We start from the raw sequence: 10,718 nt of genomic DNA, 5'->3' as shown, positions 1-10,718 counted from the left end.
TCAGTTTCTTTTATTCACATGTGTTGTCTAGTTTTTAGCCTAGCAAGATTGTCATTCCAATGACGGAATTCAATTCTTTTTTCTCTTGAAGGGTAAGTGTTTTAAACAAAATAAATAATGTTAAAGAATTTAAGCTGTTGTTTCTAAAATGAAGGTTGACTACATACGCTGTTCCAGATCCAGGACTTTTCATGGCTGTCTTTTCTTGCACTGAGAAACGAATGTCTCCTGGTCATCCCACAATGTTATAAATGTGCTCTTTAAATTGAAGAATCATTGGGGCTTCTTCCCAAGAAAGAAAACCTGAGTTAGGGCATAACGATGTCTCAGCTCTGTTATGAGTGCATCTTCTCTCTACTGCAAGCTGGGTCATTGTTTCCCAACCCCTTTGCTGAGGTGAACCAGCATCAGTGGGAGCCACCCATGATGAATGCCCAGCAGAAATGACCAGAAACAACCCTGGCCAACTCATAGTCAAGCTGCCCACTGCAAAAATCTACTGTGAAAGAAGTTGGGGAGCTAAAAAGAAAGTGAGTTTTTAGTCATTTAGATTTTCTGCTTTAAAAAACCTAAACCTAAACCCATTGCCGTTGAGTCGATTCTGACTCATAGCGACTCTATAGCACAGAGTAGAACTGCCCCATAGAGTTTCCAAGGAGTATTTGGTAGATTCAAACTGCCGACCTTTTGGTTAGCAGCCATAGCACTTAACCACCACGCCACCAGGGTTTCTGCTTAAGACTTAGAATAACTCTGTATTGCCTATTTTAAAAGCCTATAAAATATAAACATACTCTCTTGAGCTTAGTCTGTGCCTCCTCAGGCTGTGCTAGAGCAGTAGGTTGCCCATTTATCTACTGCCAGGTAACCGGGCATGAGTCTTGGTGGTGCAGTGGTTAAAGTGCTCAGCTGCTAACTGGAAGGTCAGAGGTTCAAACACATCAGCCCCTTCACAGGAGAAAGACATGGCAGTCTGCTCCCTTAAAAATCACGGCCTTGGAAACCCTGTGGGGAAGTTTTACTCTGCCCTATAGGGTCACTATGAGTTGGAATTGACTTGACTCTTTTTGGTTTTTATATAACTGGGCATCTGTGGACTCACTGAGCCTCAGGACACTAGTCTTCTCTCAGCTTACCCTGCTCTTACCCCATGGAATTGTTAATGCCCCATAGTTTAGTAGCTTGCTGCTCCTGGAAATCCCATCACACATTTGAATGTTTCTTAGAACTCATATCACTGTTTTGATTCATTGTGTCTAATTCCCTCTTCTATCCTATGGGTCTAGCTTTGTGCCTCCTATCCAGTGGGAATGCAATACGTATTATTAAATTGAAATTGACCTTGTAAGGGAAGCCAGGTATGCAGGATTAGCTTCAGGATACAAAGAAAGAATAAGGAGGTGTTTGGGGCCAGTTAAGTATATAAATAATAAATAAATAAATAACCCACTGCTGTTGAGTCAATTCTGACTCTTAGCTACCCTGCAGGACAGAGTAGAACAGCCTCATAGGATTTCCTAGGCTGTGAATCTTTATGGAAGCAGACTGCCACATCTTCCTCCCATGGAGTGGCCGTTGGGTTCAAACTGCTGTTCTTTTGGTTAGCAGCCAAATTCTTTAACCACTGCTCCACCAGGGCTCCTTAAATAAATAAATATAGATCTATAAGTCCTAGAAAAAATAAAATAATTAAAGAGGGATTTTTAGAGAATGCCAAAAGAAACAGAGTGAATAGAGTAGGACAATATTCCATGCTAAATATACTCTCCAAACAGTGAGACTTCTGGGGCTAGGTGGTCAAGGAGGAAGAAAAATGCAAGTCCCTTAGTTCTGAGTCTTCTCTCCATTATTTTGAGAAGCCATCATAGAAGATGGCTTTCATTACTTATTCTTTCTCATTCCCAATAAAACATTTGTGTTTGTGTTTGTGATATCTGAGTTTAGTATGCATTGCCAAACCATAGTAGTGACTTGGTTTGCAGGAGTGGCTGAAGTATTAAAACTCTACTGGTTTGCCTTCAAATTTTACCAGGAAGCTACCAGCTAAGGGAGAATGGAGAGCCGTAATTGTAGGCCTCTCATTTGTTTCTCACCAGAGAGGAAAGAGAAATAGCAGCAGTTTTGTAACTAGAATTCATGTTGGACATGAATTCAGCTACAGGAGGTTGGACCCACCATTGGTGACTCTGATAACAGATCTGAAGAGCATCTTGTCCTTAAGGGAGGAAGGAACCCCAACCAAAGCTGAACAATCATTTGTCACTGGAGCTCTCAGTAAAATTTGCCAGTGTGGCCTCAACAATCAGGGTCCCTTACTCCACTGAGGTGGGATATGATGGCTTAGTAGTTAAAGCCTGGATAAAGGCGACAAACACTCTGGCAAAATTTTAGACTCACCACTTACTAGATATAAAAAAACAGGCTAATTGCCTAACCTCTTTGTCTTCTTCATATGAAAACTTGGAATAATAATGGTATCTCCTTGATAGGATTAAAATAGTTAATATTTGTGAATCTCTTAGAATAGTACCAGGAATACAGTATTCATGTTTGCTAACAAATGGTTAAAAAGTAATAACCAAAAGATCTGAGGCTGATTATAGATAACAACGGAGAAGCTGGAGTCATTGTATCCATTAGGTAGAGTTAAGAGCTGAACAAAGGTGATCCAACAGATAAACGGACACCCTCGAGTGACTGTCTCATGATGGGTGGTTGAAACACAGATCAACAAATGTGGCTGGGGATCATGCAAGTCAGAAACTAGCAAAGGCTTGGCGAAAGTTGTAGATGTAAAGGGTCTTACATTTCCTCAACGCAATTTATTTTTTTCAAGACAAGAAATTTTTCTTACATTCTGCTGTGACATTCCCTACACTGTGTTTCCCTTCTGTGCCTTTTATTACCTTACACTCTTTCCAGGCATTTTACCGGTCTTAGTAATCTCCCTCAACAAGGAAAATGTAGTTCAGGCTCTCAGCGTGGCCAAAGCCACACAGATGTTTCCAGTCAAGGGAGAATGATTTTATTTCCCAAGGTTCTCTTCACTGGGTAATGGTGTTGTGTGGGTTGTACAATGGATATTTATCTTTGAAACCTGGCTGGTTTAAGGTTCTCTGAAAACAAAAGGATGTTAAAAGATAAACTTGACCATCTATCTCCTTTCCATTTTATACACTAAGTAGTAAGCAAGCTGACTGGTAAAAATTAGACCTATAAAAAATGCAATGAAAATTGCCCACTGCTTACATAATTGAGAAATATAAATATTTTAAATGATAAAATTATATTTAAAAAACTCTATTAATACTCTGGGAATGTCTTCAATTTGTAAAAGCTAGGGGATTCATAGAGATGGCTGAATATGAAGTCTTTGAGATCAATTTTTTTTTTTCTGGTTGTTTCAAAAATTGAAAAAAGTGAGTATGTGAGCAGTCACTAGGAAGGAAGCACAAGGGTGAGTACAGAGTAATCCTTGTGGGAAAATGTATTTAGGAAACAGGGAGGAAAAAACAAAAAGAAAAAGAAATTTCAAAAATAATCCTGATTTGACACTGTGTACATGTTTTCTGGAAACCCTGGTGGCCTAGTGGTTAAGAGCTATGGCTGCTAACCAAAAGTTCAGCAGTTCGAATCCATCAGGCACTCCTTGGAAACCCTATGGGGCAGTTCCAATCTGTCCTATAGGGTCGCTATAAGCCAGAACCGACTCGACGGCAACAGATTTTTTAATTTTTTTTTTTTATATGCTTTCTGGAAGGAGTGGTTATCATCCTTTTTCTCAAAGGGTATGATTTATTGTGATTTAATAAGGACTTCTGCTTTAATTTGGTTTCTTAGTCCTTGAAAATTTGGACTAACTCCCTGTAAGTATGAGAGGCATGGCATAATTAAATATTTTAAGAGAAATACAAGAGCAGGGTAAGTTAATGATCCCAAGCCAAGGCCTCTTAGTAGATTTGTAATAGGACTCAAACATAGATGCAAGAGGAGAAGTACTATTTATTTTAATAGTATATATAATGGTATATTTTCTACAATTCAATCTTTAAGAGGTATGCATAGCTAAGTGTGTGTGGGTGATTGCATTACACAACTGTGGCAGACACTGTCTATAAAAAATATATATATTAATTGTCATTTTCTGCTTAATAAAGGTACTCCAATTTTATTTGGGATGGTAATGTACCAAGCTATATATAAAATTAAGAAAAAAAAAAATTCCCAGACATCTTTGCAGCTAGCCATGGCCGTGTGTCATGGTTCTGGACAACACAATCTAAGTGAAAGTTTTCTGGGAAAGTTTCATTTCTTAATATGGGCAATATCCTGCCCAGTCGTCCTTTCCTTATTCTTCTTGTGCAGCATCCAGCGCCTTCCTTTCATAGCACTCACCACAATTGCAAACTTCATATTTAGGCCAAATCGCCAACTAGAGGCTCTCTTGCCATCTTGCAATTTTCCTTCCCTGCAACTCTTCCAAATGTGCTTTCATATTGACGTGATTCTTTCCCTTAATCCTCTTTCCCTGTCACCTTTTGAAGCTGTTGAAGGTAGGGATCCTGCCTGCTTTTCCTCACCAAAAAATGTCAATACCTCTCAGTGTCTAGTACGTAGTATGGTCTCGGGGAGTACATGGTTAATAAATGAATGAATAGAAATAGATGCCTGCTTTCTATATGGCTTCCCAAGAGAAGATAAGGGTGAGGTACTTATGAGGAGAGAGTTTTAGTCCCTCTGCCTTTGGGTGGGTCTGTGTACTGCTGTATCTTTCCTCCCCAATATGTATCATTCAATCATCTTGTCCTCACAGGAACCCAGTGAGTTGGCTTGATGTTATAGTTGTCATTTCCATTTGAATCACCTGCTGTGTAATGTGAGGCTAAGAAGACAAAATGATTGCAATGCTCAGTGCAAGTGTCCAGCATTGTTTTATTGGGCTGTTAGGTCATGTCCAGTTTGCTCATTCAAATACTTCATCACGTTCCACTGCCAGGTCTATAAATGTCAAATAATAACAACCCTGACCTCTCCTGGCTCAAAGTTAAATGTGCTGCCAAATCAGCCTCATTGGCCTGCTTTCATAAGAGAATCTTTAATATGGAGTAATCATATAATAATAATAATAACAGGTTTGTTCTTTTTAATTAGAATCCTTGGGGAATGTCTTTTATTGGTGAAATGTTATTTTACAGAGTAATAAGATCAAATTGAATTTTATTTTTTAATTAAAAGATGAAAGGTTTTACTTAAAATGTTTTTAAAAATATCTTCAACTTGAGTAGAAATGATAGACCTGTATCATTTTGCACTTTTACACACTTTACTAGGCTTGGCATTTGAACTCCAAGATGAGCCTGGTAGTCAATGGAACATTTGTGGAGAAGACAAATTGTCCAGAATAAACAAAGCCAGTGTTTATTTTTAATCGGTAACAGCTGAGCACAGGAGGTGTTGTTAGCTCAAGGCACAGATCAAACTCATTAAGTATTGTGGGCCTCTTATAAATCATGGGATGTGTCCAGTCTTGAAATAAACCCAACAAGGGAAAGGTTCAGTATTCTCCCCTTGCACCAACCCAAGTTGGCATAGAGACCTTTGGAGGGAAATTGAGCAAGACTGTTTTTTCCCTTAGAAATTTCTGAGCCTGTGTAGTTGTCAGCATAGGTGATTTGACTGTGCAGAGCCCAGGGTTGGAGCCAAGTGGCCTGGGTGTGAGTCCAGGCACCTGTACTCCCTAGCGCGGTGGAGCAGACACTGTTGGTACCTCACCTCTGCCCTTCAGCCTACTCAGATATCGCCTGCAGACAGTTAGTTCCTGTACTTATGGAAGACTTCCTGCAACTCTGGCCTGGAGGCAGTCTCTGGCCAAGAGGATATGCTAGGCTCAGATGCAGGAAAGGCCAGAAATGCTGAGTTAGCCAATTAGGGATGAACTCTGGTGAATAAATACCCTTGGTAAATCACACCTCAGTGGAAAACTCAATGTTGTGTTTTACACAGTTCCTCAGAGCATCCCCAGAAGGATTGAATGCCAGTTGCCCACAGAGGTGACACATTCTTTAATGCACACTGGACTGTCTCTTCCTCATCTTCTACCTCACGGTGGTTTCTGGAATCATGTCTGAAATAAGCATTTTCCCAAATCCTAGTCTCAGCATCTTGGGAAACGAACCTGAGACACTCTGTAACTGTGGGCCTTTTATTCCTAGCACAGCACTGAGGATAGATAGAGGCAACCTGCCCTGGGGATAAGAGGGCAATCTCTAGAGGCAGAGTATGTGCTTAAGTCCTGGCTTTGCCACTCACTAGCTTTATGATTTTGAGCAAGGCACCGGACTTCTCTGTGGCTGTTTTCTCAGCCATAAAATGGGGTTGTTGGCAGTAATAGCGCCTACTTCATGCGGTTACTGTGAGAATTAAATTAATAATCCAAGTAATACTTCCAGAATACTGCCTAGCACATGGTGAGTGTTCAGTAAGGTAAGCTTTGCTTAATAAACTCACAGAATATCAGCCTAGGGAAGAAGTTTACAGATTAGTTAGTAAGGCCTCTTTATTTTCTACATGAAGCAATTGAGGCCCAAAGAGACACAAAGTGCTTTCTTTGGGGTAACACAGCTAATTAGTGACAGGAAAACTCAAACTCTCTCATCTCAGGGATCATTATTCCTCAAAATCCAGCTTCAGAATATTCCTACCTCCAAGTATTCCATTAAGGAATGAGACAGTGTGGTCATTTCAACTTGCTGATTTATTTATTTTTTTTTAATACTAGGATGTACAAGGCAGGGAATAGTCAGGCATTGTATAAGATTTCAAAGATCCCATTAATTTGAAACTAAAAACTTTGGAGGAATAAAAAGAATCAGCTCTGCAATGCCATAGACAAAATGTATGAGAATGTATGATTTACACACAAATGACCTCCTCTGCAGAGTTCTGTACAAACCTTAGCTCAATTTCCTGGCATCAGATGGATGACAGGCTATGGCTGTGCAGTGTGAAGTCCTTAGAGTATCTGACAGCACTTATCTTGCTAGTACTCACTACCATATTGAGGTTTGCTAGTACTCTCTACTACTCTCTACCATATTGAGGTTTGTACTAGGCCAAATGAAATAAAAGTATATGTTTCAACAACAATCCTTTGCTTTAAGTCTCCCATTTTTAGTCACCATTCCATGCAAGTTACATCTTCTCTTCTTACGTTTGACCTGATGTGATGAGGGAGCAAAGCACGTGAAGATGCCGAAAGAAGTGAATCAGAGCAAAGTCTTCGCTACATGAAAGCTCTCCCTACCATTCAACCACTGAGATCAGTGGAATAAAATCACATTAAAAATGACTCTCTGGCCCTTACCCTCCAGAGATGACATCTTTCAGCAGCAGCAATTGTGCCACTGGATAAATACACAAACAAAAGCATTATGGAAAGGAGTGAGTTCTGTGGTGCCAAGACTTGTAAATATTTGTCTGAGAGTTGTGTTTCTATTTATCTTTGAGTACGTCCGACAAAGGAAATCTGGAGAGAATCTCTTAAAAGCTGAAGTAAGTTGATTTGTGAAAATAGTGTCATTTTATCTATTCTGCTTCATGGAAAGCTCTTTGGTCTCACAGTAACTAGTTGCTGTCTGATCACCAGGTTGAGGTACTTTTATTCCTTTGTTTTAATCCCAAGAAGATTGATACTAATATATTTAGCCTCTTTTTGTCTCTGCCTTTCCTTAAATATAACTCATCATTAAAACTATGATAAATTCAAGTAGTTATAAATAGTATTATTACTACCATTATTACTCGAAAGCTCCCATGGAAGTCAGTTCTTGGTTGGATATAGATCAAATGTGCACAAATGGACAATTTGCAAAGGTTTGTGCAGTAAAATAACCTCTACTAAGGGCCAAATGTCATAGGCTGGGTTCTCTAGAGAGAGGGAGGGAGATTTATCTAAAGGACATGGCACATACAGTTGTAAAGACTGGCAAGTCCCAAGTTCATGGGTCAGGTGTCAGGCAGGAGGCTTCTCCTGACTCTCAAAGCTGCAATGGCTGATAACCCAAGATCAATAGGTCAGATGGCAGGATGCTGGCTCATGGGCTGTGGAAGCTGACGAATCTAAAATTGGCTGGTAAGATGGTAGGTTTCTGGCTCACAGGCTACAGAAACTAATGAATCCCAAGGTCAACAGCCAATACGGAAGGCTTCTGGCTCAAGTCCCAGGGACCCAGAGCAAGCAAAAGCTAGTGAGCTTTACCAACATCTATATATATTGGATACAGGCCACACCCTGAAGAAACTCTCCTTGCAACAGATTGGCTGATCACATCTGATCACATCATGGTGATGATTACATTATATCACAAAATGGTTGACAACTACATCATTAGATAACTGTCAAACTACATCATTATGTTAATTGCCAAACCACCAAGAATCGTGGCCCACCCAAGTTGACAGACAACTTTAACCATCATAGTCCTCCCCTTGTCAACTTGGCACCTGTACACATCTTTAAATTGTACACAACCTCTAAATAAAGATAACTACAAAGTCATAATTGCACCTAATATGATACAACTAACATGCTTACAACCGAAAACTCACAAACCCCGCTTACATCTTATACTTTATAAGTGAAGAAAACAAAAATATCTGATGCACACATACAAGGAAGAAACACCCATAACAGTTACAGTCCTCATATCTACAACTGGTCATGTGGTTGTAACTGGTGTTTAGAACTACCTTCTTCCACTACTCATTCGGTATTTCCTTTGCACTCAGGAAACACCTCAGCTGGTCGTGGTTCTTTGCCTGGTGAGATGACCCAAACCTTCATTCCTGGCCATTAATAGTCATATCAGATTTGGGTTGCTATAGTTTCCCATTGATTTTAATCACAGGGCATGGTAGTACTAAGAGATGTGCTAAGGGGTCTACTGTATTTCAGACATACTCTTTTTTGCCTCCATTATGCAATATCAAACTGATTTCCCCTTGATAATCAGGATCAATCACACCAGCCAGTACTGTATCTTCCTTCTTTGCCTGTTGATAAAGAGGTATGAGGAGCCCAAAGTAGTCAGGTGGCTTTCTTAACTTCCAGTTCAATGGAATCAGTGTTGTATCTCTGGTGGGAGCATTCCTTCCTTTTGAACTAAGACCACTAGACCTGCAGAGCATAGGATGGCAGTGACAGGAAGCAAAATTTTTTCAATTGGGTCACTAGGGGTAATACCGAGTGATACCAGCCCCATTTCTACTCCTTGATTCCTGGATACACGAACCTTTCTATGGAAGAAAAAGCACCATGTACTGGACTTTGGTTTAGAGCATATGAGGCTTCCTGGAGACCACTGGCCCAAGCTTACAAGGTATTGCCACCTAGCTCGCACCACGATCATGTCTTTAGAAGGCCATTCCATCATTCAATCAAGCCAGCTACTTCGGGATGCTGGATGACATGATAAGATCAGTGAATTCCTTGAGCGTGGGCCCATTGCTGCACTTTATTTGCTGTGAAGCGTGTCTGTTTATCCTAGGTGATGCTGTGTGAGATAGCAAGCAGTGGATAAGGCATTCTGTAAGTTCATAGATGGTAGTTTTAGCAGAGTCATTGCATAAAGGGAAGACAAATCTGTGTCCAGAGTATATGTCTATTCCAGTAAGAACAAAACACTGCCCTTTCCGTGATAGAAACAGTTAAATGTAATCCACCTGCCACGAGGTTGCTGGCTGATAACCTCAAGGAATGGTACAATATTGAGGACTCAATGTTGGCCTCTAATACTGGCATATTGGGCACACAGAAGTGGCCCTAGCCAAATCAGCCTTGGTGAGTAGAAGTCCATGTTTTTGATCCCAGGCATAGCCACCATCCCTGCCACCATGGCCACATTGTTCATGAGCCCACTGGGGAATGATGGAGGTGGCTGGGGAAAGAAGATGAATGGTTTCCAGAAAACACATCATCTTATCCACTTGATTGTTGAAATTCTCCTCTGCCAAGGTAACCCTTTGGTGAGCATTCACATGAGACACAAATATCTTCACTTCTTTGGACCATTCAGAGAGGTTTATTCACAAACCTCTTCCCAAAACCCTCTTGTAATCAATTTTCTGATCATTTTCCTTCCAAGTCCCTGACCATTTAGCCAAATCATTGGCCACATCCCATGAATCAGTATACAGTTCCACATCTGGCCATTTCTCTTTCCAAGCAAAGTGAACAACCAGGTGTACTTCTTGAAGTTCTGTCCATTGGGAGGATTTTCCTTCACTACTGTCCCTCAGGCAGAAGTTTTCTCTTCCTCAGTTAACTGACCACAAGGAACTCCCCATGAAGCCACAGGTGCAGATTGGGAGAGGGCAGGTAATTTGACAGGAGTGGAGATCATGGGCATTTGGGCCACTTCCTCATGAAACTTATTTGTGCCTTCAGGTCCTGCTTGGGCCCAATCTCATATATACGACTTCCATTTAATGATGGAGTGCTGCTGTGCACATGTGACTTTATGGCCCAGCGGGTCAGACAATACTCAGCTTATGATGGGCAGCTCAGGCAGCATGGTGACTTAGCAGCCCATGGTTAAGTGTTCAGTCTCTACTAAGACCCAGTAACAAGCCAAAAGCCGTTTCTCAAAAGGAGAGCGGTTATCTTCAGAGGGTGGCAGGGCTTTGCTCCAAAATCCTAAGGGTCTGTGCTGTGATTCACC

This window comes from Loxodonta africana, chromosome 24 (assembly GCF_030014295.1).
Source record: "Loxodonta africana isolate mLoxAfr1 chromosome 24, mLoxAfr1.hap2, whole genome shotgun sequence".
In the NCBI taxonomy this organism is placed as follows: domain Eukaryota; kingdom Metazoa; phylum Chordata; class Mammalia; order Proboscidea; family Elephantidae; genus Loxodonta; species Loxodonta africana.
Note: the sequence above shows the minus strand (reverse complement) of the source record.